The 22,741-nt window shown below is 39.2% G+C and overlaps 1 pseudogene; it reads left to right on the top strand.

Annotated features, from left to right (window-relative positions):
• The first annotated feature begins 5,435 nt into the window (after positions 1 to 5,435).
• On the top strand, positions 5,436 to 21,414 carry LOC112167499 (annotated as a pseudogene).
• The last annotated feature ends 1,327 nt before the right edge of the window (positions 21,415 to 22,741 follow it).

Consider the following 22,741-nt stretch of genomic DNA (forward strand, 5'->3'; position numbering starts at 1 on the left):
GCAGTAACCGCAACATGTTGGGGCATACTTGCCCAAAGGCGATGCCAAACTCGCACACCAGGATCTGTAGGTTGGGCACCAGCGGCAAGGTCACTCCCTCGCGGAATATAGCCTCGTGCACCGCGGCGTGGCCCACTGGCAGGATCGAAGCCTTCTCCTCTACCGTCGGCGGACGCAGCTTCACCACACCGGGCAACCGGAACACTCGCTTCAGCCGGTTGACGGAAACAGCGGTCATCCTACCTCCCGCCTCGTTAACAGGGGTGCCGTCCTTGAACACCCACGCCGACTCGGTATCCTCTCCCGCTACACCTCCCCTGCCAGCGGAACCGCTGGCGGCACTATTGCTTTCTAGCCGCTCTTCGTGCAAAGTATGTGCAGCGGCAGCCTCCCCCACCCTAGAACTCTCCGGACGCGATGCACGACCCATATCTACGTCCCACGGAATGGTCTGTAGCGGCTTGACCTCTAGCGGTTTTGGCAGTGAGGTTCCTGCACGGGCAGACGGACGCAACGAGTCAATAAAATTTCTATCCGCCGCGCTGAACGACACTTCAGATCCGGAATCCTCACTGCTCGAAATCTCTATGACGTCAGCCATCCCAAAACCCTAAAACCCAAATAAGTTAGCTCACACAAGATCTAACCTATCCCTATATCAGTCAGTGCCTAAGAACATCAACAACACTCAACCCAGAAAATGCCAAAACAAGAACACATGCACCCAAAACCCAGATTCGACCATTTAGAAAATCCCTAAAACCCCAATTATGTCAAACGCGGCAACCCACTCCCAAAAACCCACTCACACCCTCACAGGACGTCAACGAAGAACACATCACAGCAACACCCAAAACCTAGAAAATCAACATGGCAGACATCCAATAAAAGAGGGATATGTTAGAATACCAACCTTAATGATGGAGTCTCTGATAGCAGTGTGAACACTTGTCTTCAGAGCCGGAGGACGTCGGTCTTTTCCACGTGTGAAAACTCGGCAGTATCACCTCAACCTTCTTCCCCAATCTCAGACGCAGAAAGCTTGAAGACGACAAAGCACAGTTCAAAGTTTGGAGCAGTGTCGAAAGTGCTCACTTCCCCCCCCTTTTATGTCAACGTCAAACGGCCCTACGCCGTCCATTGAAAAACGACATCAGCTGTCAGCCGTACACGTGTCCCATAACTACAGTTACTCTCTGGATTAACCGAGGCGTCGCCTCGGTTACAAAATCCATCATTACTAACATTAATGGCGATGAGACGGCTAGGCGGAGGAGACACACCGACGCATGCTAACCCTTTAGGGGTTCGCCACGTGTCAACCACCATCAGACGAAGCGTCTGGTAGAGGCCACCACTTATAAAGGGAAGGCACCAACTGTCACCGAAGTCCGCCGAGCGAAACCCCGCTACGCTAGCGGAACTTCTCACTTGTCACTTTCCAAGTACCGAAGTCCGCTGAGCGAAACCCCGCTAGCGGAACTTCTCACTTGTCACTTTCTAAGTACCAAAGTCCGCTGAGCGAAACCCCGCTAGTGGAACTTCTCACTTGTCACTTTCTAAGTACAGAAGTCCGCTGAGCGAAACCCCGCTAGTGGAACTTCTCACTTGTCACCTTCCAAGTACCAAAGTCCGCTGAGCGAAACCCCGCTAGCGGAACTTCTCACTTGTCATCTTCTCACTTGACACCTGTCGAATTCTCCTATGAGCGGATCCCCGCTAGAAAACTTCCACTTGTCAATTCACAAGGGGCAGCCTCAGCTATACGTGGCACCGCTTGCAGCACCCCTTCCATCTTGCAAAACATGTGCGTTGCTGAGCGCAACTCCGCTCACTAACTACCACCAAACACGTCTATGCGACGCTGTTTCCTGCTACATCCAGCGGGGGGTATCCGCCAGCGGCGAATCCCAAGGCTACGCCTCACTCTGACAATGACCGCCACGCGGCGTTACGGTCAGATCGTCCCTACGGGACACGGGGACTTGTCAACAGTCTACGACGACCCTGATCAGGTACGTTGACTCCCGTCACCTGGGTACTAAGATTGGGCTCGCTACCCAACACCCTCTGCTCCGCGCAGCTTCCCCTCAACAAACAATTTGACGACCATCCGGAGGTCCGTCTTGGCTAGGGAGTGGGGGACTCCCTAGTGGCTCTGGCAGGGGCCCACCCGAAAGGGTATAAAGCGTTTGCTTAGTAAATCCATGGTTGACAACGCACTGACGCTAATTATGCTGTTGCAAGTCTAGCGGAAGTAACGCTTCACACCGCCGATCAACTCCCCAACCAAGATTGCCCTCCTTGACTGGGGACTTGGGGGACTTGTACCTACATGTGCCAGAACGAGCATAATTGGCTATAATGAGCCACGCTCATTGTACCGCCAGAGGTACCGACTCCCACCAAAGGGATGACCTGCGAAGGTACGGCCGGGCAGGCTACCGCTCAAGCCCTGGACCGCCCCCAGATCACCGCTGACATGCCGCCACGCGCCGCGTCAAGATAGCATCAGAAGCTCTAGAAGCTGGGAATCGAAGCACATCAGTCCCACATCGGAAACAAGAAGAAGATCAACCTCTTCCTCAACTATAAAAGGTTCTCTCCTCTCTCCTCATTAATTACGCAATTACTACTCATTTATTGTTATGCTGCGCATATACAGTGACTGACTTAGGCATCGGAGAAGTGAAGACCGCCCAACGTGGTCTCCCTCTGACGCCCTGTCTATCGTGTTGCAGCAAACAGGAATCACCTAATCCTAGGAGTAGTGGTCCGCCCACCGGACCCGCGTTAAGCAAGGAATCGGCTACTGCCGGACTTGAGCATTAACACCAAGCATAAATATTAGAAACACAAAGCTCACTAGCGACTCAGAACAACGCCAATAGCATCTAGACATGATGCCAATACCATGCACTTGTAGTATCGGGAATCTCCAACTTTCCCACATTGAAAATGCGGGGAACCTCACTTTTCAGACTCATAACAAATAAGGCATCTCCATCATCATCATCATGAGGTATCTGTTTACTATCTCTTTCTAATTGTCAACATCTTATAACGATACTGACTTGGGCATCAGAGAGTTGAAGGCTATCACACCTGGTCTTCCTTCTGACCTTTGTATGTCTTATAGGTTTATAAGAGACCGTTGGCGATAGTAACACACCATCCCAATTTTACCACATAAATATTTTGCGCTAGAAGGAGGGTTTGAACCTCCAACCTTGTAGTTAACAGCCACACGTGACCAGTAGGGGCACAATGCACCAACCACATGTTCTGCCAAGAGCCGCCCACCATACACGACCTACTCCTCCACTGGGCGTAGATATTATGGGGAAGATCCTCAATCATGGCAGCTCACGTGCCTTCAAATTCACACAACCGCCATCGCCAGACTTTTTGGAGTAAGAGCAACTACAATAGCTTCCCCATATTTTGATTTTTCTCTATTTTAGGGAAAAAAAATGAGTCTCTTTTACTCCAACAGATTCCATATAACTATCTCCATTCTAGAGATAGTGAGGAAAGAGAAAACCTAAATACCCAAAATCGCCACAATTGAAACACCCTAAGCTGCACCTCATCAGCTTAAGCACATCACAGTGCCGCGACTCTCTAAAACGTAAACCGAACGCTCGATTTACATCCTAAAGAACCACCAGGCATTTTGTTTGAAAAACTTTTTCTATAGACACAGCGAAAGCTACAAATATTTTTGAGGTGTAAATCTTTGAGGTACTAAAATTTATTTCATTCGTCCAGAACTTGAAATGAATGTTCACACAAGAGATATGAACTTCAAGGAATGAGAATTCCACTAAATTTGACACAAGGCTAACAATCAACAAGTCTCGGAATACGAAGTTCAAGAAATAGAATTTAGAATAAAGTCCAAATGATAATTTACCGAACTTGTTCCGCACACCCAGCTCCGTCCGCTGTTGTCCTGTTACCAGTGCACAATACCTGCATCCACACTGTTGTAGGGGTGAACTTTCGTTCTCGCTGCTCAACAGGAACTCTACCTTGACTAGATTTGAAACAAATAAATATATTTTTGGAGCCTCAGTATGAAAACATGCTTAAACCAAGTATTTAAAAGGAACGACAAACTTTATAAAAAAATGCTTTCTGATTTGAAAATTCATGCAAGATACTCAAGTAGACATGCATGTTGAATCTTAACCGATGGCACCCACTACATGAACTTACTTTAATTAATTTATCAACCACGTAAGCGTAGCGAGAGCGTTTGCTACCTAGCTACACACACAAAATCAGGTCGTCATTGCGATCACTCACTGTCCGACCGGTGTAGCTAACCCTCCAGAGGTTTTGGGGATCAAACCCAAGGAAGTTAGTGCCCCCTTCACTCTGAAGCCATCACATTTCTCATACGGTTTGGTTAGTATGCTTTGCATTTTAACTTAACGAAACCACAAAACTTAACATGCATAACTTTAAAACAACTTAACAATATAAAATCACACATTGAGGAGAGTCCCGAATCCCCTACCTAAATTCGGATGCTTTTCCTCACGTATTCTGAGAGTCGTGAACCTTCCGCTCCTCGGGTAACTGGAGTCCTAAGTTCCGACATTTCGATAGTTATGTCTCATTGAACTAATAATTGAAATCTCGATGATTAACAAATCGTACAACCAACTTTTCCTGGTTTGACCAGGAGTTAACCAACTTTGACAATTGTTTGACCAATCGAGACAGGTTTGATAATTAACCCAAATTACCAAACATTTACTTGAAATTACAATATCGACCAAATATATTAGGTGCACCTGAATTTACTATGGCCACCCAATATATTTTAATTTCTCTTCTTTACTTCCATTTCAAATTTCGTCGTATATTAGTTTGATGAAATTACTATAGACACCTTACATTTATAACTTGATCTTTTTCAAACCTTTCACAATCATACGCACAACTAATAACTTCCATCTAAGTATTTATTCCCTGCCAATTTCACCCACAATATTCACAACTACTACCTTAACTACCACGAAAAGAACATCATGTTTACCACAACAGCAGTCTTAATATCGTTTAACATGCGACAAGCATATTCAAGATTCAATCAACCAAATATCCACTTCAAGATCACAACATCAGATTATCAACTCATCCGGATTTACTCTTTACTTCAAAGTTCAAACATAACTCCAGACACTACGATTAAGACAACTGGACAAAATTGACAACCAGAGAGATTCCAACTTCAACCAACCAAACCAAATTCAATACCATAACATCAGTTTATCGCAACCCTTCCTTCTCCTTCAACATCAATTTATCGCAACCCTTAGTTTCATGTTCAAGCAATCCACAGTTCCTAAAGAAACCCTCAACCCTCTCATAAACAAACCTCAATTCCAGCACGAGCCTAAGACGATTAAAATCGGCACGCCATGGCTCGAGCCGGATTAAGGGTGGGTCAGGCCGGGCCATGTTGGGTTAAGGTATATTAGCCCATGGGCCGCTCGAACCGAACCTATTATGGGCCGAGCACAACATAAAAATATCATTTTTTTATTAGATTAATATAAATATTTAAAATACTGGAATACAAAATATTTTCGATTTAAATTAATTTTCAGTAACGATTAAATTACGGAAATTTCCATAATTTTGTAGAAATTCAAACCCTTGACTTTGAGCTACCCAGGTTTCGATTTACCAAAAATAGTTTTGGTTTTTCCCTTGTTTGGATGTCACCGTCCTTTCTCACTCATTTCGCTGCTTCTAATCACCAAAACAAAAAACAAATGGGTTTCCTCTATTTCATCTTCACATTCACATTTATGTTACTCCTTATGTTCCTCACCTTTGTGTCTTTTCTTATATTCAAAATCTTCACCGGCAAATCTCTCAGCCCAAACTACCCACCTATAAAGGGCACCGTCTTCTACTAGCTCCTCTTCTTCACCACACTTTGTGATCACCAAACCAAAGTCGCCCGAGACACCCCAACTTACCAGCTCATCGCGCCGGTGCATAGCGAAGTCTATACCGCCGACCCAGAAATGTCGAGCATGTTCTTAAAACCAACAAGAGGTGATTTGTTAAAGGTAAAAAATGTAATTACAAAAGCAAGAATTAGTTTTTCATTGGATTAGAGAACTCAGTTTTGTAATGCGGTCATGCTTCTCCTTCTTCAATTTCTCTGAGTTTCTGATTATTGTTGAATTCTATCATGGTATCAGGAGCTCAGGTCGATCTGTGACCTAGTTTTTGTCAAGAAAAATCATCAAGAATCAAGTTTCTCCTCACTTTTACTACAATTTTTTCAAGCTAGCAAACTGTTCGTTCAATTCCGGCTCAAGATTCAGATAGGTTCATCATCGATTTGGAAGATTTTGGTTAAAGTTTTAGCTATTGTTCATATTATCGAAGCTTTGGATTTCAGTTTTGAGTATATGATTACTGGAAGTTATAGTTGAAGATACAAGAATCTCAGAAATCTCTGCAACTTATAGCATTTGATACTTTGAAACACTAGAATTTTAGGATTTTAGTTCAGATGTTCTCTTCGTTATGAATCGAGATTTCTTCTAGAATTTGGTTGTTGATTGATGAAAAATGGTGAAAGAAAAAAAAGTGTATTTTATGTATCGTCAAGAAAACTGATGAAGCGTTGATGTGATTGTTCATGTCAAGAAAGAATAATTCAAGTTTGGGTGCCTTTGCTGGTAGTTAAGGTAGATAGAGATATTAAATGTGCAAAAGATTGTTACTTAAAGTTGCTGATCATTGAAGACGGTATTAAAGACTCTTGGGTTGCAGCAGACTGGTATTCACTTTGGTTTTAGTACTGATTCTTTAAAGAATGCCTATCAATAGTGTTATATACACTCTGCATTATTAGGTTGTCACAAGGATTGTTGGGATACAGAATTCTGCATTGATATTCCTTTGACATCATTGTTTACTCTGGTCTACAATCTACAATTTAGCTTGATCAGAATTATTTTGGGAATGAGAAAGAAAGTTGAAAAAGAACTGAACTGTGAAGATTTGTGAGTCTCTTTCTGGTTCTTTTACACTTCTGTGTTACCTTGCATCATGGACAATAGTATTATGTTGCAAAATTGTCTACTGTCCAATTTTTACAATCTAATTACAGTTCAACTAGATGACACTAATTACATTACTTGGAGATTTATGCTAGAGTCTATGTTTGTAGGATGTGATCTTATGGGATATATTGATGGATCTATTCCTTGTCCTCCACAATACAAAGTCACAGAAGAGGGTAGTATTACCTCAGAGCTTACACAAGAGTATAAGACTTGGAGGAAGAATGACTCTGCTTTAATGACATTAATAGCTGGAACTTTGTCTCCTAATGCTCTTTCTTTTATTCTTGGGAGCAAAACCTCAAAAGAAGTTTGGTTTTCGCTTCATGAGAGGTATGCTAAACTTTCAAAGTTCAACATTTTGGAGCTCCAGACCTCATTGCAGAAATTTCAGAAAGGTAAAGATAATATTGACAAGTATATGGAACATTTTAAAACTGTTCGGGACCAACTGCTTGTTGCTGAAGTTCTCATCCCTGATGAAGATATAGTGTTTCTGATCCTAAATGGATTGTCTGTTGACTTTGCAACCATAAAGACTATCATCAGAGCTCGAGAGACACCAATATCTCTAAGCGAGCTTCGCATATTATTGTTGGATGTTGAGTCTGATATTGTTCAAGAATCAAGATCATTTCCTCCTGCTCCCGTGACTGCACTTGTTGTCAATCCTGAGAACCATACAAGATCTGATGTAGGACAATGTTTTGAATATTCTCCTGGTACACATCTTGCTACCCAAGTTTCTCCAATTACTCAGTTTACTTGTGTACCTTAACAAACTGTTATGCCTAATAATACCAACTATGTTACTACAAGTGTTTCTGGGCTACCCCTTATGTCAAGTAATGATCATATGGTGACATCCACTCCCAATGCATCTGTTGGTTCCATTTTTTATCCTTTTGGTTCACATGCATCTGTTGGCTCCATTGTTTATCCTCTTGGTTCAAATGTTGTTCCAACAAGTGAAGTTCTTTACAACGATGGAATTTCTTAGCCAAACACTAGTCTTATTCAGCAAAATGGTACACATCCTTCTCCTCAAGTTGCTCAGCAAGCTGGGTATTATAACTCCATTGTTGGTGCTTGCAAGTGTTTTGACCAAAGAAGAAGAGCTAGAGTTTGTCATTAGAATAGTGGGTGGAATTATTACAGAAATCACAACTATGATTATACTCATGATAGGACTTCTAGCTTATATGATAATTCATGTAGTTTGGGGAATAAGAACTTTGGAGGTGTCAATGGTTATGGTTTCTCAAATGGCATTAGTAATACTCCTGAAGCTTGTCAAATTTGCAATAACAAGTGTCACGCTGCTCTAGTGTGCTCCCAAAGATCATCTCCTAGGGAAATTATTACCTCTGGATCTTATATGCAGTGTCAGATTTACTTCAAGAGCACCCTGCACCAGAGTGTTTTCATAGTCATCACTATGATTTCCAATCACCATCTTCTGCACAATTTGAAGCTAAGGCTACTTTTATCTCTTCTCAACCAAGTCTGTGTCTATCTTGGCCACATGACAATGGTTCTCAGTTACTGCCGCTCATTCCTCCTGGCTAAAGCAAACAATTTCACTCCTATCATAATCACAACATTTTATTACTTTGTGCAATTGTTAGCATTGAAGCCACCCTCAAGTGCAAGAGGTACAAGTTATAAAATAGGAAATTAAGTAAGGATGTCGAATCCACGAGGATTGGTAAATCCTTTCCTAGCTAGGGAAAACCTAAGGAAAAACTAGAAGAATATGCAAATGTACAATCACAAACAAAGACTCATAAGTGAACCAAAGTTCATGGTGAGTATTTGCAAGATGGTGTGTAGAGATTTGATTTTGATTTTGAGATTGGTTTCTATTCAAATTGAAACAATTAAAGCAAGTAATATAAACTAAGCTAAACTAAACAAGTTGTTATCAAATGGATGGGAGTTAGGGCATTGGGTTCCACCTTTTACCTCCCTTGCAAGCATTAAAGCAATTGAATATGAATGATGCAAAGCTAATTGTCCAACCACCCTCTTAGCAACCGGATAGGACTACTAAGGCTTACACCCCTTTCATTTTATTAACTCTAACCGGATAAGTCTAGAGCTAACTACCTAGAGACAAATTCAATTACCGGATAGGTCTCAATTCTTTGCCCCTAAATGCATAAAGCTTAGAGTTTAGGTAACCAAGCAAGCAAACCAATCCTATCTCTAGGTGATTTTAGCTCACCACCCTCACATGCACACATGGTGTGCTTTCATGCTCCCTTTTTGCATAAAGGTAATCAATCTCTAGGAAAAACTTCATGTCATGGCAAACACATAACTCAAATTGACTAGGTCTAAGTAATGCATTCAACTATTGACTTAGCATGTGAGAATGACAACATGAATTTGCATCAATTTATAACAAAAGCATCAATACAAGCAAGTTTGGCTAGGGCTTTCAACCCTAACCCCAACTAGTTCACTACTCACAAATAGCTAGATACACAAGTTTCAACATTCTATTAAACATCAAATACATAAAGAGATAGAGAGTAAAGGGTGACTATTGATGATGCCGGAAGAGGTGGTGGAGATGGGTCTCCAAGAACATGATGTGGTGGTAATCACCTTCTTCTCCTTACTCCAAGCTCTTGATATTGGTAAGAAAAGTGAAATTTGGAATCTCTAAGGTGAGTTGTAGTGTTGAATGGTGGAGGAAATGGAGATTGTAGTGGTGGAAATGGAGGTTTTAGAGGTGGAGATGGTGGTTTTAGTGGTGGAAATGGTGGTGTCTTCTCTAGAGAGAAAATGGATATTGGATAGGATGAAGATGATTGAATGGAGTCAAGAATTCTAAATAATTCATCTTTGGCTTCTCTTTGATCATCTATGTGTGTCCTCTTTGGTCCCAAAGTGTGCAAGAGATGCTCTTACACCATTGTCCCCCAAATGGTCCCAAATTGGCAAGGTGACAAAAGGACAAGGTGTAGGGAGATATTTGAATTTCAAGTGATTGGAGATTCTCACAACCATGGTCCTCCTTTGCTGGAGAAAGGACCCTCCATGAGTGGCGGCTAGCCAGAAAAGTCGCCTGAAAAGTTTGCCGGAAAAATCGTCGGAAAAGTTTATTTGCAATTTTCTTCCAATCTCTGTGTCTTCTTCCCCTATCTTCAAATCTCCGCATTTCAAGCCTCAAATAGTCATTTTATTCTCAATGCAAGGTTTCCTACAAATAAAAGGAAATGGATTAAAAAGGGTAAAATAGCATGGAAGACAAATCAATTTTCATAATAATGGGGCACAATTGCATAAGTAATTTGTGACTTAACAGCAATCTGATGCTAGGTTCCCTCCCATCAGCTTGGGGGGGGGGGGGGGGGGTGTTAAGGGTAAAAAAATGTAATTACAAAAGCAAGAATTAGAAGTAGAGTTATAAAGGAACTTTAGCTGCTGTTTTTCATTGGATTAGAGAACTCAGTTTTGCAATATGGTCATGCTTCTCCTTCAATTTCTCTGAGTTTCTGATTATTGTTGAATTCTATCATGATTACCATGTGGGTATTATGTCTGATATCTTTGGCTAGGGAATATTTGTTGTTGATGGAGAGAAATGGAAGCAGCAGAGGAAGCTTGCCAGTTTTGAGTTTTCGACGAGAGTTCTCAGGGACTTCAGTTGTTCTGTTTTCAGAAGAAATGGTGCTAAATGGGTCAAAGTTATTTCTGAGTACTCTGTTGCAAATGGAGTTTTTGATATGCAGGCCAGTCACTTTTCTTCTTGGTCATAAAAGTACAAATTTGTGTTCGTACGTTATTATATCACTACATCAAGTAGACTAATTCGATATAGTGGTAGACTGACTCTATGCCTCTATGTACTGGTAGACTAGCTCAGCTTGATCTTGTAGGTACAAGTTTTACCGAACTTGGTGTATTGGCATTCCCATACAAAACATTGAAGTATCCTTTTGAGTTAGTCATATGTGTTAGGAAAGTATCTTTTGGGTTTATCATCTTTTATATAAAGATATTTTCTGATTGTCAAAACGTGTTATCAAAATCCTAAGTGATTTAGGATTTATTGCCTTTAATTGGATATCTTTAATTAAAGGATTTTTTCCTAATAAGAATCTAATTAGGGTAGAATCTTTGTGTATTGAAAAGATTGCGTTGGTTTCTTATAATATGCTGTAGATGCATGGTCAGAAGCTTACCTTGGACGCAAGAATTAGTTTGGAGTCTTGCTTGCTTAATATCAGTTTTGCCATAAGAATCAAAGACACTTGTTCCTTGCTTAAGTGTTCTTGTTCGTGTTCCTCATATGCTTAGATTCTCTTGAGATTGGTAGAGAGGCTGTGGAGAAAGAAGAGCGATATTTGGTGATCGTTCAAGTGAAGAAGAAAGTCAAGATTCAAGACAAGCACCACTCTAGTGAGTCTAGAGATTGTAGCCGCGTAGAGAGCTATATGTGTTTGTAAAGAACATATTGAAAAATACAAGGATAGAATGTGTTTTCTGGAGATTGGGGATTGCAGTACACTGATCAATCCTTACTGGGCAACAGAAACCAAAATAACAAACTAAACACTAGATTTTGGTTACGCTGTGAAAACCTCAAAATATGAGATTAAAAACACTGCGGGGCTCTTACTCTTGAGAACCCAAAATAATGATCATCTTATTCAAAAGGATATATTCTTTTACACTTGAATAGCACTAGCTCGGCTATAAGGTTTAGACAAAAGCTAACACAAAATTAGTCTTCCTTCTAGAACTCCTTCACTTGAGTGATCACCAATTCTTGCTCTTCTTTCTTCACCGTCTCTGTACTGATCTCAAGAGAGTGTTTATGCATATGAAGACACAATCAATAACACTTATACACGGACCAAGTGTTTGACTCTTTGTGAAGACTCAATTTCAAACTAACATGCAATACTCTATCAAAAATTCTTGTGTCTATATTCCCTATAGCTGACCGTGTCTTTTTCCTGCTTATATGATAGACCTGCGGCAACTACTCAATCATCCAAAGATTCTACCCTAATTTCCCTTTAATTAGAAAAGAAACTTCCCATATAAGAACTCCAACAAATCTTCAAAAAAATCAATTAGGAATGGACACTTCCTAAAAACCCTAGGACATCAACACCACGATTTTAACAATAAGAAGAATCTTTAAAAAACGTAAATACATAAAATCCAAACCCTACTTTCCAAAAACGGACTCCACATGAAACTAACTGCAGACTCGGGGTGTTGCAATCCCATGCATATGCAGATGCATTTACTTGTCCTATGAATCTTCGAGATTAGTGAAGGGAGTTGTCATAGCTTTGTATGGGAATGCCAATACGACAGGTACAAAATATGTACCTACAATCTCCCCCTTTGGCATTCCTATACAAAACTATTCTATTACAAGAAACTCCCCCTCAACAAGTACTTGAGAAACATCACAATTCATCATCCATAATTTTCCTGAAACACTTATCACACAATTGGTAAAATTCACAAGATAGAATAACGTTATCACAGTCACACAGCGTCATACATCTAATTTCTCCCCCTTTTTGAATAGGAATGACAAAGATAACTTACATAGCGGAAGCTATGTAGAAAGAGGATCACAAATAGATGGAGCACAATAGATAGTCCAAGTATTAATACTCCCCCTAAGGGTGATCATGTGAAGAGAGATGCAAGAATGAAATGCAAACACACAATGAGTGGGTTGTATCCAAATGCTAAGAACATATTTAATTCGTATATCTTTTCCAATAAGAGCAATATCACTTAATCATAAACAAGAGTGCAATAAAATAAGTTCACACGAGTGAATTGATTCCGACAATTACAAGGTAAGATTGAGGGTGATCGAGTATTCTATACCTCTTGTTGTGAAGAGTGAACATATCTCAAGATGGGGTGTGTAATATTTGTGGAAACCTGAAGAGCAAAACTCACATACGAAAAAGTTTGAAGCACATAATCTTTATTCCCCTTATAACACCGTGTGGACATGATTTTGAATTTTTTCTTTTTGCCTTTCACATAAAGTAATATTTTTGCTCAAGAAGACTACGACCCATGTAACGAGTATTATGCTAGCAACTCCCAAGTCAGATGACTTTAGGGTACTAGATGTAACAAGGACATCCCAAAGAGCACATCTACTCGAGTCAATAGTCTCACAATCCTCCGGGGTGACCAAACCATTCCCGTTTCTTCCCAATTCTCATATCGTTCATCACGACCGAGACCTGTTTACTTTGGGAATAGCTTGGCCATGATCCATAATACATTTTTTTTTCTAAAGGAGCAGCAAAAATAAAGAAATATTCCGTACAAGAGTATTGAGAATAGGCCAACCAACAAATATGACTTACCACCACTCAGAGTATGTGTGCATGTGAGGATACAAGGTTATAGAGAATATGTTGTTCAAGCTCACAATTACAGTGTGACGCAAGAGCAAATTCAAAAAGTGCTAGACACCTCATTGCAGACAGATTTAAGGAAAAGAGTATGGCCCTTGTCAATCTAAGTTCAAAATAATCTGCCAGACACTCGGGGATACAAATTTCCAAAAACTGAACCTAACAATGCAAAAACGTAAATAAAATGCACCTATACTATCATGAAGACATACAACATGAATGCAAGCAAAATGGATCAAGCGAAGTGAGAGTATCAATACTTAGAGCATCCACCAACGGTGCTGCTAAGTGATTCAAATTGAGTTCTGTCTAACGGCCTACTAAACAAATTAGCCAATTTGTGTTCAGTAGGAACAAAAGCAAGCTCAAGCATATTATCAAGATTATCTGTATGAGCAGAAAAATGATTATTTGAACCTTTTTTAATTCAGATTTGCTTCTGCTTTATTTTTGTTTCCAGATCCACGAGGATTGAAGCCAGCTTTGCAATTAATCCTGGCGATCAGATTCAGACTCTCTTTCAACTCAGCTTGCAACGAGGCAGGTGAGTTAATTCTCAACGTTTTCCTCTGATTTTGAGTAACCCTGCGAAGCATATTGCACCTAGGACGTATGTGTCCTAATTTTCCACAATAATGAGAAGTAAGAATTAAGTTTTTGGGGTTGTGAATATACCTGGGCTGACAAAGTTTGTCAGGACTTACCGATGAGCTTTTCTGAAGTGTTTGGTGAGCCACACGTGGTTCTGATTTTGCAAGCAACATGGAACCAGACTCATTTTCACAAGAACTTTGTGGCTGACTTGATGAGCTTTCACGTTCCACACCTTTTACAAACCTCAAAGGCTTGCAGGTCTCACCATTTTATCCTAATCCCTCTTTGTTGCAATGATCTTTGCCTAATCCAATCATTTTTGAGACTTTTTCAGACCCTATAGTGAACTTGTTCAAGCTTTCTTTGACCCTCAATAATTCATCCTGCAACTTCTCATTTTCAAGGGTTAGTGAAACATTTAGATTAGATTGAGCTTTTATTTCAACCTGCAAAACTTTGATTTTGTTAGTGAGCTCATCATGTTCCTTGTCCCAATCTTGAGACCCTTACCCTGCAAAACTTTGATCTTATCAACAAGGTTAGCATGCTCTTCTTCCCAATATCTCAAAGAAATTTCAAAATTTTGCTCAATTTTTTCTTTTTCCACTCTCAATGATTCAACTTCTTTTTCAAGTTTGTTATTTTTTCAAAGAACAATTTTTGAAGCATTATATAATTGCTTACACTTTTCATTTGTTTCCTCATCAAGAGTATCATCTTCTAAATCAGAACCATCAGATAATTCAGAATCAAAAGAGGAAGTAAGAGCAAAATTTACCTCTTCGCCATCAGATTGAGAGCCTTCATCACTGTCACTCCAAGTAAATTTTAGAGCCTTGTTTCCTCGTAAATTATATTTCTTGTTGCCACAATTGGCAGCAAGATGTCCAATTCCACCACACTCAAAGCATTTAGGTTTGTTAGGAAAAATTTTCGATGAGTTTCCAGAAGAGTTTTTGTTTTTTAAATTTTTTTTGAACTCTTTAGTCAACAAAGCTAAATCCACAGAATCATCAACAATATAATCTTTCTTTTTAATAGAAGAGAAAGCAACATTTTTTACCTTTTTCTCGGGCTTGATCCTCATCTCAAAGGTTTTGAGATTACCTATCAGTTCGTCAAGAGAATAGGTGTCCAGGTCTTGAGTCTCCTCTATAGCTGTCTGTTTGGATTGAAACTTTGATGAAAGAGACCTAAGAATTTTCTTGACAATCTGATGCTCTTCAAAAGGATCACCAAGACTGTGACACTGACTTGCCACGTTCATAAGACGAGCATGGAAGTCATCTATTGATTCATCCTCCCCCATTTGCATGTTCTCAAACTCCAAGACAAGTCTCTGAAGCTTCTGACCTCTAACCTTTTTATTTCCTTCATAAGTGACCTGAAGAAGATCCCATGCTTGTTTAGCCATGTCACAATGGCTGATTCTCACCCTCTCTTTCTTGGATAAATTTGTGTATAAGGAATTCCGTGCCTTGAAATCACAACTTCTATTTCGAACCTCCTCTTCTGTCCATTCCTTCCTAGGCTTAAGAACTCTTGCAGATGCCCCTTCAACTTTCTTTGAGTCTTCAACCTTGGTTGGGTGTTCCCATCTAGTCTCAACTATATTCCACATATTTTCATCCTGAGAGTAGAGTGTCACGCCCCTGATTTTACACACATGAAAATCGATATATATATATAATCCCATACTTATACATGCGTGAATGTTCAGTCATCAATACAAATACCTAGAACATCTTTCCTTAAAAACAAGTACATACTGATGCCCTGAAACCATCCGAGTTAATATACACTCACTCCATAGAGTTATATATTACACAAATTTACGAATTAAATTGCCATCACAAAATAAAGCGTAAATGCTCCTCAGAGCTTACTACATAGCGGAAGTCATAACAATGGCAAAGCCAACAAAATTTGCTTCCTACCCGTTTAGCTGCCAACAAGCTACGTTAGCTTCAGCCACGATTTTCCTGACCTGCAGGATTAACCCCTACACCAAAAGAATGGTGCACCGGGTTTCCACACAACAAAACCCGGAAAGCTTATGAAAGCTCGTATGAGTAACTCATGAACATCAATCAACAACTCACACACATTAGCTAAAGGAAACCATGCAACCATGATTCCTTCTAACACTCCATAACCTTTCCATCTAAAGGAAAACATAAATCACCGCTGTGACAATGTTCTATTTGCTAACTTAACCATCAAGAAGCAAATCAAGTCTCATCTAGACAATAAAAGAGGAATACTCAAGGAATTCTCCTTCAACTACATACTTATGAGTCTCCAGCAACCTCGACCATTACTCCCATAATCTATAATGGCAGACAGACTATTGCTCTATTGAAATCGTAACCACTCGTCCGACTACGGACGTGATTACCTATTTCCTGCCTTGGTCACCATCTGCAACCTGTCACCATTTGTGACATGTGGTTTCAGACCCCGTCTGGTCTCAAAATCAACATTAAGGTCACCATCTGTGCTCTGTCACCATCTGTGACACATGATCTTCAGACCCCGTCTGGTCATGAAATCAAACATCAAGGTCACCGTCTGCAACCTGTCACCATCTGTGATATGTAATCTTCTTAGACCCTATTTGGTCTTAAAGTCAAACGTTAAGTAAGTCGCACCCGACCTAAAAACGTTACAAACATCTAGCTTCGGCTTTCCTAATCCCTACTCACCATCTGTGACTCTTGGTACGAGGACCAATACATTTAAAATGAGTCAAGCTTGACTCAAAAATGTAACATCAAGCTCAATACTTTTCAAACAATAGAAAACATCTTTTTCCACAATATTGTTTCCTGAAAAGTCACATTCAACAATAATATGAACACCATCATGCATATTATTATTCATCACAATCATCCACAATGATATATATATATATATATATATATATATATCCATCATAATATATATACGTAGTCATTCACTCAGGAATGCCTACTAATACCAACTATAGTTTGCAGTTAATGATTAACGCCAAAACAATAATGGTAATTCTGTTCATAAAGAACCTTGTGAGATTACTCACCTCGAACTCCTGCTGCGTCTTCAATAAAGCACAAAGCCGCCAATTCACAAATAATCGTCCACTGTACTTCGTCAAGTACCTAATCACATACGGTTCTAACTTAGTGACGATTCACATTTGATTTAAGTTCGAAACCCCTGTTTTGAACTAAAACCCCCAAAGTGGTGCCAATCGAGGCAAAACCACATCCGAGACCTCCCAAAGTCTCCGAAATACGTCCATGATCGATGCGACCAAACCACAAGTCGATCGGACGCTCGAATCCACATGGATCGAATAAATCGATCGGCATGAAACTGTAAAAATCATAACAATTTCATACGAACTCCAAAATTTGCATATTATATATCGAAACGCTCGTATCAACGACTAAAACATATATAATACCACAAACAGTCCCTTACATGGCCGGAACACTGCCAGAACGCCGCCACAGGTGGTGGCGCACCGCCACCGGCCAAAACTCAATATTTCACAAAACTCCCAACATCAAAAAGTTTCATCTAAGCATGCTTGTGAATTCTCATTACTAGCTCGAAGTCAGAAAACAAGCATGAAGGGTCGAAAACTATCTCACAAGCTTTGGATTATTGCTCAAACTGAGTTGAACCGATTTCTACATAAATCGATCAAAACAAACACCATAGATCGATCAGGAAGCCTATTCTGAACTCAACCAAGGAAGCATGAAGCCACGAAGTCGCCGGAGTTGTGTTTTCCGGCCGGGTCTGAAAACACTAACTGCACCGCCTTGCAGCGCCGCACATGGTGGATATCATCGCTAGAGAACACCACAGGGACGACCGGACGGAGGAGGCGAACCAGCTGACCAAGTTTCACGGCCAGAGACCGCCGTAGTTCGCCGGAAAAGCAGGGTCGGGTCACCGGGTTCGGGTCGGGTCAGTCGGAAATCTTTGATACTAAAGGTATCCACCGAGAGAGAAGAGAGAGAGAGGAATGGGCTTCCGGAAAAGGAAAGGGAAAAATGAAGAATTTCTGATTTTTTTCTCTATTTATACTAAAACGGAAACTTCTTCCGCTAGCCATAACTTTCTCATACGAACTCTGATTGACGCATTCCGCATGTCCACGAACTCGTATCGACGCGCTCTACAACTTTCGTGAAGGAAGTTTTCCGAGAATCCCGACATATAAAAAGTCAAACTTCACACGACCCCCCAAACTGTGAAATTCGAATAATTATACGTACAAAAACTATTCCACTTCACATACAACCTACGAATAAAGTACAATAACAAATATTCGTACAACTGGTCCATTATTAATTACCAAAATTAAATAACAGAAAACCAGGTCATCACATAGAGGAATGCCCTCATCATGATCTTCCATTGTGAGTAATCTTCACCATCAAACAAAGGGGGGCAATTTATCGAACTGGAGGCTCTGTTATATTCACGTTCCATCCTTGACCACGGATCAACTAAAAAGCTTCAGAACCTGCTCTGATACCAAGTGAAAATACAAGGACATAATGTGTTTTCTGGAGAATGGGGATTGCAGTGCACTGATCAATCCTTACTGGGCAACAGAAACAAAAAGAACAAACTAAACACTAGATTTTGATTACGCAGTGAAAATCTCAAAATATGAGATTAAAAACACTGCGGGGCTCTTACTCTTGAGAACCCAAAATAATGATCATCTTATTCAAAAGGATATGTTCTTTTACACTTGAATAGCACTAGCTCGGCTATAAGGTTTAGACAAAATCTAACACAAAATTAGTCTTCCTTCTAGAACTCCTTCACTTGAATGATCACCAATTCTTGCTCTTCTTTCTTCACCGTCTCTCTACTAATCTCAAGAGAGTGTTTATGCATATGAAGACACAATCAATAATACTTATACATGGACCAAGTGTTTGACTCTTTGTGAAGACTCAATTTCAAACTAACATGCAAGATTCTATCAAAAATTCTTGCGTCTATATTCCCTGCAGCTGGCCGTGTCTTTTTCCTACTTATATGATAGACCTGCGGCAACTACTCAATCATCCAAAGATTCTACCCTAATTTCCCTTTCATTAGAAAAGATACTTCCCATATAAGAACTCCAACAAATCTTCAAGAAAATCAATTAGGAATGGACACTTCCTAAAAACCCTAGGACATCAACACCACAATTTTAACAATAAGAGGAATCTTTAAAGAACGTAAATACATAAAATCCAAACCCTACTTTCCAAAAACGAACTCCACATGAAACTGACAGCAGACTCGGGGATTGCAACACATGTTGCAATCCCATGCATATGCAGATGTATTTACCTGTCCTGTGACTCTTCGAGATCAGTAAAGGGCGTTGTCATATCTTTGTATGGGAATGCCAATACAACAGGTACAAAATCTGTACCTACACATATCCTTCATCATAAGTTAATTCTTATTTTGTGTTCTCAAGAGCAAGAGCCCCGCAGTGTTTTTAATCTCATGTTTGAGTTTTTCACTGCTTAACCAAAAATCTAGTGTTTTGTTTATTATTTTTGGTTTCTGCCCAGTAAGGATTGATACGTGCCTTGCAATCCCCATTTTCCAGAAAAACGTTTCATCCTTATATTTTCAGATCTCCAGCTAGTGCATGACCTTACTGATGTAGGGTCAGGCCAAACTGTAACTTTGATGTATCAATACGTTGATGTACTATAGAATTTTCTCTTTTTAGGATGCAAATTGGTATTCACTTTTTTTGCATATGGTACCACTGGATTTGTAGGATTTGCTTATGAGATGTACTTTGGATTCAATGTTCAAAGTTGGGTTTGGAATAGAACTGAATTGCTTGGAGGGTTCAAGCAAAGATGGGATAGAATTTATGAAGGCATTTGATGAGTCAACTGCTTTGACCTATTGGCGATATGTTGATCCATTCTGGCAATTGAAAAGGTTTCTCAATATTGGTTGTGAGGCCGCCCTTAAAAAGTATGTCAAAGTCATTCATGATTTTGTGCACCAACATATCAGGAGAAAGAGGGAATTGCTAGCTGTGAAGAAAGATGGTGTAAGTTTATATCTTTTGCATTAACATTCTTGCTAGTTCTCTCTGGGTTTGAAAGTGAAAGCATATCGTTATAAGTTGTTCAATTGTTCTGTTTGAAGTTTCAATTTCTGAATACATTGATTCATGAATTAATGCGTCAACTTAAGATTGCCTGGTGGCTGCAGATATCTTTGGTTAAATGGTTAGTCATGCCCCATGTGTCAATATCTATGTTTCAGTCCCATTTGTTTGTCTACATGATTTCCATAGTACAAATAAAGATTTATGTAGTCTTGAATTCTATTATGTTATGAAGAATGACAAGGAGGACATACTCTCGAGGTTTCTATTGGAGAGTGAGAAGAATCCAGAGGAGATGAATGATAAATATCTAAGAGACATAATTCTGAATTTTATGATTGCTGGGAAAGATACCAGTGCAAACACGCTGTCATGGTTCTTCTACATGCTCTGCAAGCACCCTCTCATGCAAGAAAAAGTTGCACAAGAAGTGAGGGATGTAATTGGTAATCAGGAAGTTTGGAGAAAATAACTGATACATCTCTTGAACAACTTCATTATCTTCATGCCACACTAACAGAGACGTTGAGGCTATACCCTGCAGTTCCTGTGGTATGTCTACTCAAATTTCAACTTCGATACTTTACATTTATTGAAGTTAAGGTCAATGCATCTAATTTCATACTAGGCACTGTGAATGACTCAGATTGATATGTTTGTGTCTGTGGCTTTAATGATGGGAGATGTGCATAGAAGGATGACATTCTTCCTGATGGCTTTAGACTTAAAAAAGGAGACGGAATAAACTACATGGCATATTCCATGGGGAGAATGCCTTATATTTGGGGACAAGATGCTGAGGATTTCAGACCTGAAATATGGCTCAACAATGGAGTTTTCCAGCCTGAATCAACTTTCAAATTTGTCACATTTCATGTCTGTATCATGCTCTCCTTGTCACATATCTTAATCACTGAAGCGCACACTAATAAATTCTCTTGTGCTATATGCAGGCAGGCCCTCGGATCTGTCTAGGGAAGGACTTTGCTTACAGACAGATGAAGATAGTAACAACGGCTCTTCTTTACTTCTTCCGCTTCAAATTGGTTGATGAAACAACAAATGTAACCTACAGAACCATGTTCAATTGTTCACCCTTCACATCCATGGTTCTCTCCCTATGCTTGCAGTTCCAAGGGCCAAGCTCAAGTAAAACGTACTTACATAAATAGAATCTCAGGGGTCTACAATTTGTAATAATGATAACAAGTAGTTCTGTTGTTCTGTTTATGTGTTTACAAGAAGATATGGTAAACATGGGAGGATATGTATGTTCCGATATAAACACAACACTCCTACATTTCATGTTTTACATATTTCTTTTACAACAATATTTCCAGGCATTGATGGTATGTATTCTCTTTTACCGTTTTGCATATTTTGATCTGCTTCATAATGGTTAAATCAATGTTTAGAGTCAAATGATGTAAAAATTAGTGTCTAAAGAGTTTTTCTATTGGAACCTCCAAATTTACTCACTTGACCTCTATGTTTTTTACACCTCCTATCAAATTTTCAAATACTAAATTTACTCATTAAACCTCACTAAAGTTCCTCAAATAACCTCACTCATATAATTAATTTACAAACAAACTAATATCTTTATAATAAAAAACTTAGTCATTTCAATGATTTAATTACTCTATAAATCTTAATTACATCTCCATTCCTTAATCATATAACATAAATCTCTTATCCAATAAAAAAAAAATCAAACACAAGGTATTGAGTTTTAAAAATTAATAAAAATAAAATAACATGAACTATTATGTAATTTTTTTTATTTACTTTTTCTTTTTTAGCTGTTCAAAAAAAAAAGATTAATCATTTTTTCTTAACGTTTCTCTATTTTCTGTACCTCATGATTAATTATTTAAATATTTTTTATTTATTTTTATTTGCTAGCTCTTTTTTTCTTCTTCTTCTTCTTTTCACAAATATAATGGATAGATTTAGATTTAGGGCATAATACAATTTATTTTGTTCTTCCTGACCAATATGTGTTCAATATGCATATCATACATTTTTATCTTAATCATAGTTTTATTTCTTAATAAATATATATATGAATGCTTTAATGAGTATGTAGTGAAATTGAAAAATGAAAATAGATAGGGAAAATAATAAAGAATGCAATCTAATATTATTGAATTGGAAAGTCTAGAGAAAATAAATATAACCATTTTTTGGGTATAATTATTATCCATAATAGTCATTTTATAGTAGGTTATATATGTCATTTAATAATTCATAATAGAGTGAGGTCAAGTGAGCAGATTTGGAGGTCCCAATAGAAACTCTCGTGTCTAAATGCTAAGCCTTGTACTTTGTAGGAGAGGGATTGTAACTAAGTAGAGTATTAAAATAATTGGTGTGTGAGTGAGTTTTTGCTCTGATGAGGTGTGATTGTCTTTTTTGTTTAACTCGGTAAAACTTTATGGCATTGCTTAAATATTAAAGTGTCTGATCCATTGTATTAA

Source organism: Rosa chinensis, chromosome 1 (assembly GCF_002994745.2).
Source record: "Rosa chinensis cultivar Old Blush chromosome 1, RchiOBHm-V2, whole genome shotgun sequence".
NCBI lineage: Eukaryota > Viridiplantae > Streptophyta > Magnoliopsida > Rosales > Rosaceae > Rosa > Rosa chinensis.